The following is a 12,956-nucleotide window of genomic DNA, read 5'->3' on the forward strand; positions in this document are numbered from 1 at the left end:
AGTGGGGAGGGGTGCGCAGAGGGAGGCGGGGCGGAAAGGCAAGAGGTGTCTAATCCACCCGAGCCGCGGGAGACCCGAGCAAGCTCAGTGACAGCTCCTCGGCCGCCATGTCAGCGAGTGGGGCTGAAAACAGACCCGGCGCCCAGCGGTAGTCCTCCTTTTGCCTCGGATTCCCAGGTGAGGAGGGTAAGAGCGGGATGCAGGGGACCCGCCACTGGAAAGCCTTTAGGAAGCCCCTCGCTCCTCCCCCTGCGCTGTCCTGGTCCCGCAGCGCCGCCTCTGCCCTCGCACTGAGGTGTAGCCGGGTTCCCTTACCTCCGCCCCCTCCCCGGTAGCCTGTTTTCCCCTTTTTTTCTCCAGCCAATGTGGGTCTTCTAACCCTGCGCGTCGCGCCAATTTCTCCCTCCCTAGGGGATTAGCGCCAGAAATCCTTCCTCTCTGGGCTCCCGGGAGAGCCTGCGGCTTCTACTATGCCTCTGTCCCTTTCTGTCCTGTTGCCCACAGCCTGGTATCCACCCTTGTGGATGGTTTTTATTACTCCCCACCATACCTGCCCTCCCCCTCCCGCCACCACCACCACTTTAGTTGTCGGGAACCACCTGGTGTCTCCGTGGAGGCCAATATTTACCTTAATTTTCTATTTTTGATTTGGGTGTTTGAAAGACTTAAGATTGAAAAAAATAAGATTTATAAGCTTAAGTCTCAAAAGAACGAAAATCTTGGGATCCTTGTTTTATTCACTGTATAAACTTAAACACATTGTACTATAGAATGCAATTTAAAAGACCAGTTCCAAAAGACTAAAAATAGGATGCTCTAATGGAAATTTTGGCAGTCTGTTGGGCAATGTTAGAGACCCGATTCTTTGAGACTAATTTCACTGTTTGAGGATCATACTTAGAAAGAGCTTGACCACCAAGGCAGCAAACTGCAACCAATCAACTCCCTAGTTTAAAATATGTACAATCCTTTCTGCTTACTCTACTGGGAGCATAATTGAGCTTGGTATTTAAATGCACAGGGTAAAGGTTCCAGAGGAATGTGTCACCTAGCAAATAGTCTGAAGATTATCCTCAACTGATAAAACTCACAATTGATGAAGACTTGACAACCAAATAGGGCCTAATGGGGGTTATTATTTTTGATACCATAGAAGTATCTAATCAACTGTTGTGGAAACCCTAGGGGATTCACTAACTGATCTTATTTCCTTAAGTTTTCTTTCATTGAAAATTTTCTGGAACCTTTTGCTACAGTTGAGGAAAGCTTCCCTCCTTTACTTAAAAACGTTTTCATAGATTCAGAAAAACGCTGACTTTTTTTTTTTTCTTTTTTCAAAAAGCGCCTTGCAGGCCTAAATATTATAAATCAAAGAAAACAGAAAGATGTCTTGTGTTAGAGGAAGTACTTAATTGACTCAGAGAAATGTAATGTTGAATTTTTCACTTTAAAAATTTGCTTTTTAAAACTGGATGTGTAGCTCAGTGGAATAATGTTTGCCTGGCATGCTCAAGGCCTTTGGTTCCATCTCCAGCACTACAATAAATAAATAAATAAAATACTTTAAAATAACATTGTAGGGGCCGGGGTTAGGCTCAATGGTAGAGCACTTGCCTAGCACATGTGAGACACTTGGTTCAATCCTCAGCACCACATAAAAATAGATAAATAAAGGTATTGTGTCCATCTACAACTGAAAAATATATATTAAAAAAATAACATTGTAAGGGGAAAAGCAAATATGTAAGATGAACAGATGGAAATACAAAATACATTTTCTTATTTCATAATGTCTGCGGACCAAAGTTAGTCGACTTATTCCTAAAGAATAAGTCGACTTATTTGCTTTTAACTGCTGGGTTTTTTTTTTTGGGGGGGGGGGGAATTAGGTTATAAGCGTTTTTCTTTTTTATACTATTAATGATTCACTTGTTTGTGGTTGAAAGTGCTTGAAATAACAAAGACACAGAATCTTTTTGCTTTTTTCCTAAGTACTAAAAATGAAAGAAATGTCCATTTCACTGTAAAGGTGAATGTTCTAATTAACCTTTAGACCTATTTCATTAGTAAATTTTGGTTAGTTTATTTTCTTAAGATGTGTGGTTTTGCATCCTCTGCTATTTTTGCAGTAATCTTTCTTTCAAATAGTGCCAGAACTAAGTTACTCTGCTTAGTATTTTTATGACTGCTTGAAGTTATTTTCTTTATTATCTCAAACTGCTTTTTTTTTTTTTTTAGCTTTTAAATTACATCTGTAACTGCGAAATACCAGTTTGCTGTCAGAATCAAGATTGTAGTTCTATAGCAGTAAATGTTAAAACAAAACAAAACTATACCGCAAGCCAGAAAAGTAATTTATTGACTGCCTCAGTTGGTAGCACCAGATCTGGTTTTTGGTTTGATTGTTTTCTTTTTACAATGCTAGGGATTGGACCCAGAGCCCCATGCAGGTGGGGCAAACACTCTACCACTCAGCTACATCCCCAGCCTGTGGTAGCATGTATCAATAGGATTGCCATTTTATGTGTAAAACACCTTCTCACCCAAAGAGTCTGATTCTGTGGGGTTAATTAAAAACTCCTTTTCTTGATGTACTTTGGTACTCAATCTGAGAAGCTTCTATGCCGGAAAATAGTTCTAAGAATTCTCTTCCTCTTAGTGTTGACAGTGTTAACACCGAGTTCCACGCTTATTTAGTGAGCACTGATGCCCAGTGCTTGTTTAATGAGGATCATAAGATGAATACAGCGTTCAGTCATTTCCCAGCGTGGTGTTATGTTATTTACATCTTTGTGTCAATAATGTGTCAAGGCACTGTACTAATAATAATCTTTGTCTATTAAATCTTATTGTCATTAAGTAGGGAGAACTTAAGAATCTACAAAAGATTTAACTTTATTGTTAACTGCTGTTGTTATTTTCTGAACCAGTTTTTGGTATGGCTAAGAGTTTTAGGAATGCACTTCTCTATGTTTTTTATGAAGGGAAAGATCAAAACTTTTTTTTTTTTTTTTGCAAGATTTAGAAGGAAAAGGGGTTTGTTTTGGTTCTAGGAACCTGAAATATGACCATTTTATAAAGCTACAGACGTATAGTCTAGGTACATGGCATAAAATGTTTTGCAACAAGGAATGGTGATTTGCATGAAGCCATCTGTGGTGCAGAGCTGAAAAATAACACTGAAGCCAGCTGATCCCAGTGGGGAATCAGTCAGATCCATCATTGTTCCTATCTTGACCCTGTGCTCTAGTAAACTCCCCAGCATGACTCTAGCTGCAATGTGTTTCATCTACATTTAATGTCAAAATTAGCCTGAAGCCCTAATTAAAATTCATTGTAATTTAATACAAGAAACATGCCTTCTTCCTAACCTTTATAACATTAAAGAATTTTTAAATTACCTGGTCAGTAAACTGGCCATAAAATCTAGTCTTTATAGACCTGACACAGGATAAGTCAGTGTGTGGAATATTAGAGGATCAAACACAGAATTGGAGAAGAGTATGGATATTGGTTGTAACTTATTTCTTGAGAACTGTGGTCATGTTTTATAAGATAATAGAGTGTTTTCATTTGTATTTAAAACTAGATGATGGGCTGGGGTTGTGGCTCAGTAGTAGAGCCCTCATCTAGCATGTTCGAGGCCCTGGGTTCAATCCTCATCACCACATAAAAATAAATAAGTAAAATAAAGGTATTGTGTCCAACTACACCTAAAAAATAAATATTAAAAAAAAAACAACAACTAGGGGCTGGGGTTGTGGCTCAGTGGTAGAGCGCTTGCCTAGCATGTGTGAGACACTGGGTTCGATTCTCAGCACCACATATAAGCAATTAAGTAAATAATAAAGGTCCATCAATAACTAATAAAATATTTTTAAAAACTGGATGATTATCCATTGGTGTTATTTTATTTTAATAAGAAAGAAAACACTAAGTCAGTGTTGTAGAGAGGAAATGGAGAGAAGTAGCTAAAAGGATACAAAGAAACCAATATATAAGATGAACAGGTAAAAAAGATATAATGTACAACATGAGGGCCATATTGAGTTGTATTCAGAATTTTTCCTTAAGGAGTAGATTATAACTACTTCTGCCACAGGGAGGAAAATGGTTAACTATGTGAGATGATGAGTGTGTTAATTTGTTTCACTATAATAATTTTTACTATGTATTTGTATCTTTTTTTTGAGAATACAGTTCATGTCTGTGTGATTCATTTTTTAAAATTTTTTTATTAGTTGCTCAAAACATTACAATGATCTTGACATATCATACATTTGATTCAAATGGGGTATGTAATCTTAATCTTATTTTTCCACGTGTACAGATTGCAGGATTACATTGATTATACAGCCACGTTTATACATAGGGCCATACTAGTGTCTATTGTATTGTGCTGCCCTTCCTATCCCCCCTCCCCTCCCCTCCCCTATGTATTTGTATCTTACACATCATGTTATATACCTTAAATATAGACAGTACCATATTCTTTTTTTTTTTTTAAGATTTTCCTATTCGACTCTCTAGTGAGAATTGTGGAATAGTGGCAAATTTAGCAATCTTTATTAATATTTAGGCATTTGATATTTTATTTGGCAATATCTAAGTGATTGTAGAAGTTAGCATTACTTTGAAATTGTCATATTCGTAAATTTTTGTATGAGAATTACCCAGGTTTTTCTGTAGTCTGAGCTATTTGGGCAGAATGAGGCAGGAAGATTGCTTCAAGACCAGCCTGGGAAACAAAATAAGCATCAGTCTCAAAAAAGAAAGAAAGAAAGAAAGAAGGAAGGAAGGAAGGGAGGGAGGGAGGGAGGAAGGGAAAGGAAAGGAGGGAGGGAGGGAGACACCGGAAGAAAACAATTGATTCAATTAGACAATGATTAATTGAATTTAATTTGATTCATAGTTTGATTTCAAATTAGCCTTTGAAAATTTATTTTAGTTATTTGAGGAAAAATAATTGATAGTTCTTTTTCCTTTTATTGTCTGTTTTTGCAATACTGGGGATTGAACCCAGGGGCACTCTACCACTGAGCTACATCCCCACCCTGCTTTTTTTTTCTTCATTTTATTTGAGACAGGGTTTTGCTAAGTTGCTGATCTTGAACTTGCCGTAGCCTCCCCAGTAAGTGGGATTACAGATGTGCATGAGTGCACCCGGTGCAATTAAAAAAAAATTTTTTTTAATACCTTATAAGATTTGAAGAGTTTCCTGTAGGATTGTGTTCTCATTTGATATTCTAATGTAGTATATATGTGTTTTGGCTGGAGATGTAACTCAGTGTAGAGTGCCCCTTACCTGGGTTCAATGCAGTTGAATCATTCTCATGGGGAGATTATATTTCCTTTCAACCAGGGAATACTGTTGTTGTTTTTTTTTTAAACTTTGAAATAGTTTATATGGAATATTCTTTAAAGAAATATATCATTTAAAAAGTTCTCAAGTCTTTTTTAAAAATTTATCTTTATTTTGTTTATTTATTTTTATGTGGTGCTGAGTATTTTGGAGAGTTTCCATTTTACTCTAGCTCTTTGGAGTACTTAAAAAGAGATCCAGAGGCTGGAATTTTAGCTAAGTGGTAGATCACTTGCCTTGCAAGTGTGAGGCAATGGATTCAATCCTAGGACCACATAAAAACAAATAAAGGTGTTGAGTCCATATACAACTTTAAAAAAAATTTAAAAAAAGAGAGAGAGATCCAGAATGCCACCAAAGCATATTCTGCCTTCCCTCAGCTCCTCCTACCCTCAGTTTTTCCACTTTCTGTGGAAAGCCTAAAGGTAGGAACTAGTTACGGCTTTTTGTAAACTTGAAAGAGAAGGAGAAAATAGGAACATAGATGTTATTCTTTTCACTTTTGATTTACTTTCTTTTTATAAAAGTAATAATTCTCCAAAGAGAAAAAGGTAAATAAATTTTAACCTGAGAAAAACAGTTATTTAAAAATTAGTATTTTTTTCTATAAGGAAAACTAAAGAAGAAACATAAATAGTCAGAACCCATTAATCTCTCTCATCCTCCTGATAACAATATATAATGAATTAGCCAAGAAGAAACTTTCAGTACAAAGCAAAACTGTGCACTGGTACTATACTATACATCTTTGGAGAAAAAATATATTCTACCAGCAATCTTCTGAGCACTAGAAGGTATTCTCCCTCCTCTGATATAAAAATTGTTGGTTTATCCTTTTCTTAGAACTTCTAATCTAACATTGCCCTTTCTCTGAAATGTTTTCTTTACCAAAACCCCATCAAAATATGCATTCTTGGATGACTCATTTCAGGAAAATGCATTCATTTTACACCTATCTGCCTTCCTGTCTATCTAATAACTTTCAAGATGTTGGAGATATAAATTAATATGCCATCATTATCTCAAACATAAGATCAAAATAAGGATTAATGTTGTATATATTTACTTAGGCATTGTGTTACAGGGATGGAAGATGGTAGCTTACCATATGGTATGCATTAAAAATAATTTCTTGGGCTGAGGATGTGGTGCAAGCATGTCCAAGACCCTGGGTTTGATTCTCAACACTACAGAAAAGTATTTTTTTTTAAACAATTTCTTTGGAATAATCAAAGTTTTTAACCTGGAGCTCCAAAATAGTCTACGTTGGTTAGTAGGTTCCCTGAATTACATTTGTAAATTAGTGGTACTGTAAATCTATTATTCTGAGAATAGGATTCTTAGGTTTTATCCAATTGTTCCTAGTGTCCATGACACCCCAAAAAAGACAAGAACTACAGATTTTCTTTTCTTTTTTCTTTTGGTACTTAGAACTGAATCCAGAGGCACTTTACCCCTGAGCCACATCCTCAGCCCTTTTTAATTTTTAATTTTGAAACAGGGTCTTGCTTAGTTGCTGAAGCTGACTTCAAACTTAGGATCCTCCTGCCTCAGTCTCCCAAGTTGCACTTGGTTATTAAATATACTTCCTAAATCTCTCTTTTAAGCAGCTATAGTTTTGTAAGGATCCCTGTGTTGGTGCTTCACTTTTAGTATAATTTTACTTAAAACAAAAATAATTTAATTAATTACTTTATAAGAAAAGCATAGTGTTTCACTCTTCTTTTTTTCCATACTGGAGATTGAATCCAGGACCTTGTGTATGCTAGGTAAGTGCTTTACCACTAAGCTAGATCCTCAGCCCTTTTTATTTTTTATTTTGAAACAGAGTCTGACTTAATTGCCCAGGCTGGCCTTAAACTTTCAATCCTCCTGCATCGGCCTCCCAAGTATCTTGGATTACAGGCATACACTACTACATCAGGCTCGCAGTGATTCTTTTTTCTTTTTTTTTTTTTAATATTTATTTTTTCGTTGTAGTTGGACACAACATCCTTATTTCACTTGTTTATTTTTTCTTATGTGGTGCTGAGGATCGAACCCAGCATCTCGCATGTGCAAGGCGAGTGCTCTACCGCTGAGCCACAACCCCAGCCCTCGAAGTGATTCTTTTAAAAACAAATCTTCCGGGCTGGGAATGTGGCTCAAGCGGTAGCGCGCTCGCCTGGCATGCGTGCGGCCCGGGTTCGATCCTCAGCACCACATACAAACAAAGATGTTGTGTCCGCCGATAACTAAAAAATAAATATTAAAATTCTCTTTCTCTCTCCCCCTCTCTCACTCTCTCTTTAAAAAAAAAAAAAAAAGAAAAAAAAAAAAAAACAAATCTTCCGATATCTTCCCTTGCATCTTTTAGGACTTTAGGATTTTTTCTTTGTACTTCTCTGGGATCTTGCAGGATACTTTGGTTTTTGTCATTTTTGTGTTTTATGGGAAGGTGAACAATTCCTATGATAGAGTTTTTGCTGCAGTCCAAAAAATTGTTTATAGACTTGAGATTAGGATAAATAGACCTCTGTCTTATGATGCCCTTCCTAGTAAGAAAAATAAGCCATGGATAGGTGTGATTATATCGACATGCTCTCTGATGAATAGAAAGGGTTGAGAAAATAGGTACAACTAAGAAGATTACCCCTGAAGAGCAGGTAGAGGAATTCTAGATAACAGGGGAAGATGTGCTTATTACTGATATTTGGTAATCTTTTTGTCCAGTAGAAGCTGTTGAGTGCAGGTAGACAATGGAGACAAGTCTAGAGACTTGTGGTAAAGGTTTAGAGTAGCTTTGGAGGGGTATCTGGTTCTCGGAACTCCATGAGGGAAGGATATCCAGCCAGCATTGAGGCTGTAGCGGAGGGTGTGTGGACACTGTATTAATGTACATAGTTGTGATATTCTTTACCAATGGATAGCAGTTTGGGTATAATGGCAGAGAAAGTAGTGAGCCTGATTAGGGTTGGGGGTTCTAAGGAAGGAACTAGAGAAATGATAAGGATACAGCACTAGATATAAAAGAAAGTAATGGCAGAAGGAGATTGACTAACTACTATAGTTAAAAGAAAAAAGAAAGAAAAGAAGGTAGGAGTCTGGAGTTCTTGCTGTGGTTGAACAGCTGTGATAATGAAAGTAAGGGATTATGAGTAAATGATAAAGAGTGTAGGGCCAGATACCAAGATATTGGTAGTTGGATGTTGAGACTCATCTGGAGTGAGTCAAACATATTGTTTATTTTGATGCTCAGTAAACCATAAGACTAGGGTGACATTATAGATTTCTGAGACAATGGAGATTTATTTATTACACAAATATATGGAATCACTGTTCATATTATGTGAAACAGAAATGTAGTGTTTTCTAAAGATTAATCGGCATTTGATGTGCAAGATGGATTGAAAGGGATGTGTAAGTTGATGAGAACATTTGATTAAAGGTAGCATCAGGGGCTGGGGATATAGCTTAGTTGGTAGACTGCCTGCTTTGCATGTACAAGGCCCAGAGTTCAATCCCTAGCACCAAAACAAAACAAAAAAGTAACATTAGCCTAAACTCTTTGAAATTTCTTAACTTCTGAAATGGTAGAATTAATGAGTTTTTGCTCCTTGAAGACAAATAGGAAATAAGCTAGTGAAATACTGCTTAGGGTTTGTTTTATTGATTGGAACTTTATGGTTATACATAGTAGTTGGGTTCATCCCAATAAACTCAAACATGTGTGGAAATCTATTTTAGTTCATGATCCCCCCATTTCCCTCTCCATTTTCCCTCCTGTCCTACCCGCATCTGCTTATAGGTTGTATAGTATAAATAAAGTGTTAAAATTGTTTGCCATATGGAAATTACATTCCTTATTGTAGTTGAATTATGAAGTTATAAATAAATAAATAGTGAACTGATAATCCATATAAATTTACATATTATAATATACATACCATAAGAAATCTGTCACTTTGGTGAACAGTTTTGAAGTATGGTGTCTTGTGAATGACTCTAAACCCAACATTAGTTTCTGTCAACTTGATGGCTAATGTTGGAGCCCCATAGATAATCAGCATTATACTAAGTACTATGGGATTTACAGCGCCCACACAGAGCACTTTGTATAAGACTGAATATTTGATGAAAAATACAAGTCCCAAATACATGCACACATATATATGTGTGTGTATGTATATATACATATATAAATATAAATTTCATTCTTGACTTTAGGTGGATATGATTTAATGTTTTTTAGAAAGAAAAGGAAATACATGTGGAAACTTTTTTTTGGTTAGTATAATTTATAATTAATTCATAAATATTGTGTAGAATTTTCTTTCTTAATTTTACCAGAGTTTTATTTATTCATTTATTTATGGTACCAGGGATTGAACTCAGGAGCACTCGACCACTGAGCCACATCCCCGGGCCTATTTTGTATTTTATTTAGAGACAGGTCTCACTGAGTTGCTTTGTGCCTCGCCATTGCTGAGGCTGGCTTTGAACTTGTCATTCTCCTGTCTCGCCTCCTGAGCGACTGGGATTACAGGCATGCGCCACTGTGCCTGGCTACCAGAGTTTTAAATGTCACCTTTCTGATTTAGGATTCTGTAAACATATAGGGCAAAGTTCTGAGACAAATCAGATGGGTTCATTTCTAAGCTCTCTGCAATTCTGTCATGAATGTTTCCACTGAGTGCCCTTGAGAACTGGTTTTGTAGGAATTCCTGGTTCTGTAGGTTATGGCAATTAGATGGGGTGACTCTTTGATGCTCTAAAATAGAGCCCTATGGCAATGAGTGGCTCCTAAAATGGTTGGTGAATGCACTATCTGAAAAAAATAAATAAATAAACCCCAAAGATATTACATAAGATAATACTTGTGAAAGTGCCTGCCTTCAGTGTTTGATATAAGAAGGCACTTAGTAATTGGTATGTTTTTGTTTTTTATTTGCTAAATTTTCATTATAAGCTTGTATTTACTTGGATAGTTTCTCTTTTTTTAATATTTTTTATTTGTTGATGTACCTTTATTTTATTTATTTGTATATGATGCTGAGAATTGAACCCAGTGCCTCATACATGCTAGGCAAGTGCACTTCCACTGAGCCACAACCCCAGCCCTATTTGGATATTTTCTTTGTAAAGAAGTGAAAATATTAATATTTAGCATTCATAGTGATTTTAAAAAACATTTTATGTGGGGGCTGGGGTTGTGGCTTAGCAGTAGAGCACTCGCCTAGCATGTGCAAGGCATTGGGTTCGATCATCAGCACCACATAAAAAATAGATAAATTGGGGTTGGGGTTGTGGCTCAGCGGTAGAGCGCTCGCCTAGCATGTGTGAGGCCCTGGGTTTGATCCTCCACACCACATAAAAAATAAGTAAATAAAATAAAGGTATAAAAAATAGATAAATAAAATATAACTACAACCCCCCCCCCAAAAAAAAAAAACACTCTATGTCCTTGATTCAATGCTGTATGTTTTTTGAGTATAAAAATTGTACATATTAGATAGGCAAAATACAGAAAAGTGCAAAAAAGAAAAATCACTTGTGCCTCCATCAACCAATAGCAAACTATAAATATTTTGGTATATTTACTTTCATTCTCTTTGGAGTATGTTTTTCCGTAGTTGAGATTATATTTATGATTAGTTTTGGTTTCTACTTCCCACTTTTTATTATTGATTTGTCATGTACCTTTTTTGTGACTTGTAACATTTGGAGTATGAGCTAATTTTCTTAATCATTCCTCTGTTAGTGAACATTTAGGTTGTTTCCAGTTTTCACTCCATGCCACCAGTAACCTTGGACAAGCTATTTAACTACTTTTCCTTTTAGTTTTCCCATTTGTAAATAAGAAAGATAATACCCATGAAGATTGGTTTAGGTAGTTTGGATAGAATATATAGAGCAGTGCTAAAAACAAAAAATAGCCTTTAAAATAATGCTTCCACATTCATTGTTATACATAGTGGATATCCCTCCTTTTTTTTTCCTTTTTTTTTTTGTGCTCTTTAAAATATTTCCTTAACGTAAATCCCTAAAATAAAAAGACTTAATTTGAGGCCCCAGGTTAAATTTTCCGCACAAAAACAAACAAGTAAATACATGAATAAATTAAAATACTTAATTATTTTAATATTCTCATAACATATTATGAAATCATTTTCCAGTAAGCTGTGCCAATTTACATTGTTCATGAGCAACGTGTGACAGTGCATATTTCACTGCACCCACACAAGTATTGCATATTATCATTTTAAAAAATTCTTTTTAGTTTGAGAGGCAAATGAATTGCCTATTTTAGTTAGGGAACAGGATTTATAGAGGACTACTAGAGTTAGGGAGATGATTTGCTGAGAGCCTGTAGAGAGGCTTGGGAGTGAGACTGTGTGAGTGACATGATCCTTATAGTTCTTCCTAAGGACTTAAACTGTAGTAGGGGCAGTGTTAATCTAGAGGCAAGTCTCCACAAACTTCTTATACTTTTCCATGTAATCAACCTGGTGTGCCCAGGTCCTCTAAATATTCCTTTTCTCTACTATTGGGGTACTGTTCCATCCTACCTCTCTGTTCCAGATATTTAATCTTTCCCTCTTATTGTGATTCATTCTCAGCTTCCTCTTGTCTTTTCCTACACAGGAGGCCTGGCCAGCTAAAATAGCACAACAAAGCAGTGTGTTATCTACTAACAAGCTCATTAGAGGGAGAAAGAAGGTGTCTGAGTTAATCTCAGGTATTACCAAATTTACCAATTAGATAAACCATTCCACCCACAATATTTACATTTTATTTTAAAGCAATATTAACATATGTCCAATTTTTTTTGAAAATTGTATTCTGAGGATAAAAATACAACTTATAATTCAGTAAGACAATCCAATTTCAAAATGGGCAAAGGTTTTGAATGGACCTTTCTCCAATGAAGTTATACACAAATCATCAGTAAGCACATGAGAAGATGTTCCAAATCATTAGCCAAAAAGGAAATGCAAATTGAAACCGCACACTTCACTTTTAGAGGCAAAGAAATCAGAATCCTCGTGCACTGCTGGCAGGAATATAATACGTATGACCCCTTGGAAAAAAGTTGATGCAATGAAATATTAGGGAATAAAAAGAAATGATATATTGATATATGTTACAACATGGGTGTACCTTGAGAACATTATGGTAAGTGGAAGAATCCAATCACAAAAGACCACACATCATGTAATTCCATTTATATGAAATGTCCAGAATAGGTAGATCTACATAGGTTGAAAGTAGAATAACACTTTGGTACCTAGGGCTGGGGTGAATGGGAAGTGATTGTTAGTGGGTATGGAACAAGAGATTCTTCTTGGGGTGATGAAAATATTGTAGAATTGTTTGTAATGATAGTTTATGTGGATATGGTCATAATGAATTGTACATTTGATATGAAGATTGTACATTTGATATGAAGATTGTACAATATATGAATTATATCTTAATAAAGCTGTAATTTTAAAACTCAATTGAAAAAAATATAAGGCTTATCATAAAAATGTGTAAAATACAGAGAAGTGCAAAAAAAAGAAAAGTTATTAGAATTTTTTAAATTCTGTATTTTCATTTCAATGACAAACTG

At 35.8% G+C, this 12,956-nt stretch overlaps 1 protein-coding gene across 1 annotated transcript in view; it reads left to right on the top strand.

Annotated features, from left to right (window-relative positions):
- Positions 1 to 20: 20 nt before the first annotated feature.
- Cnst (consortin, connexin sorting protein) overlaps positions 21 to 12,956 on the top strand; it is a 98,034-nt gene continuing 85,098 nt past the window's right edge. The window contains exon 1 of the mRNA XM_076831766.1: positions 21 to 177. The gene's annotated coding sequence lies outside the window, so the exon portion shown is untranslated. The remainder of the gene's footprint in view (positions 178 to 12,956) is intronic.

This window comes from Callospermophilus lateralis, chromosome 13 (assembly GCF_048772815.1).
Source record: "Callospermophilus lateralis isolate mCalLat2 chromosome 13, mCalLat2.hap1, whole genome shotgun sequence".
Lineage (NCBI taxonomy): Eukaryota > Metazoa > Chordata > Mammalia > Rodentia > Sciuridae > Callospermophilus > Callospermophilus lateralis.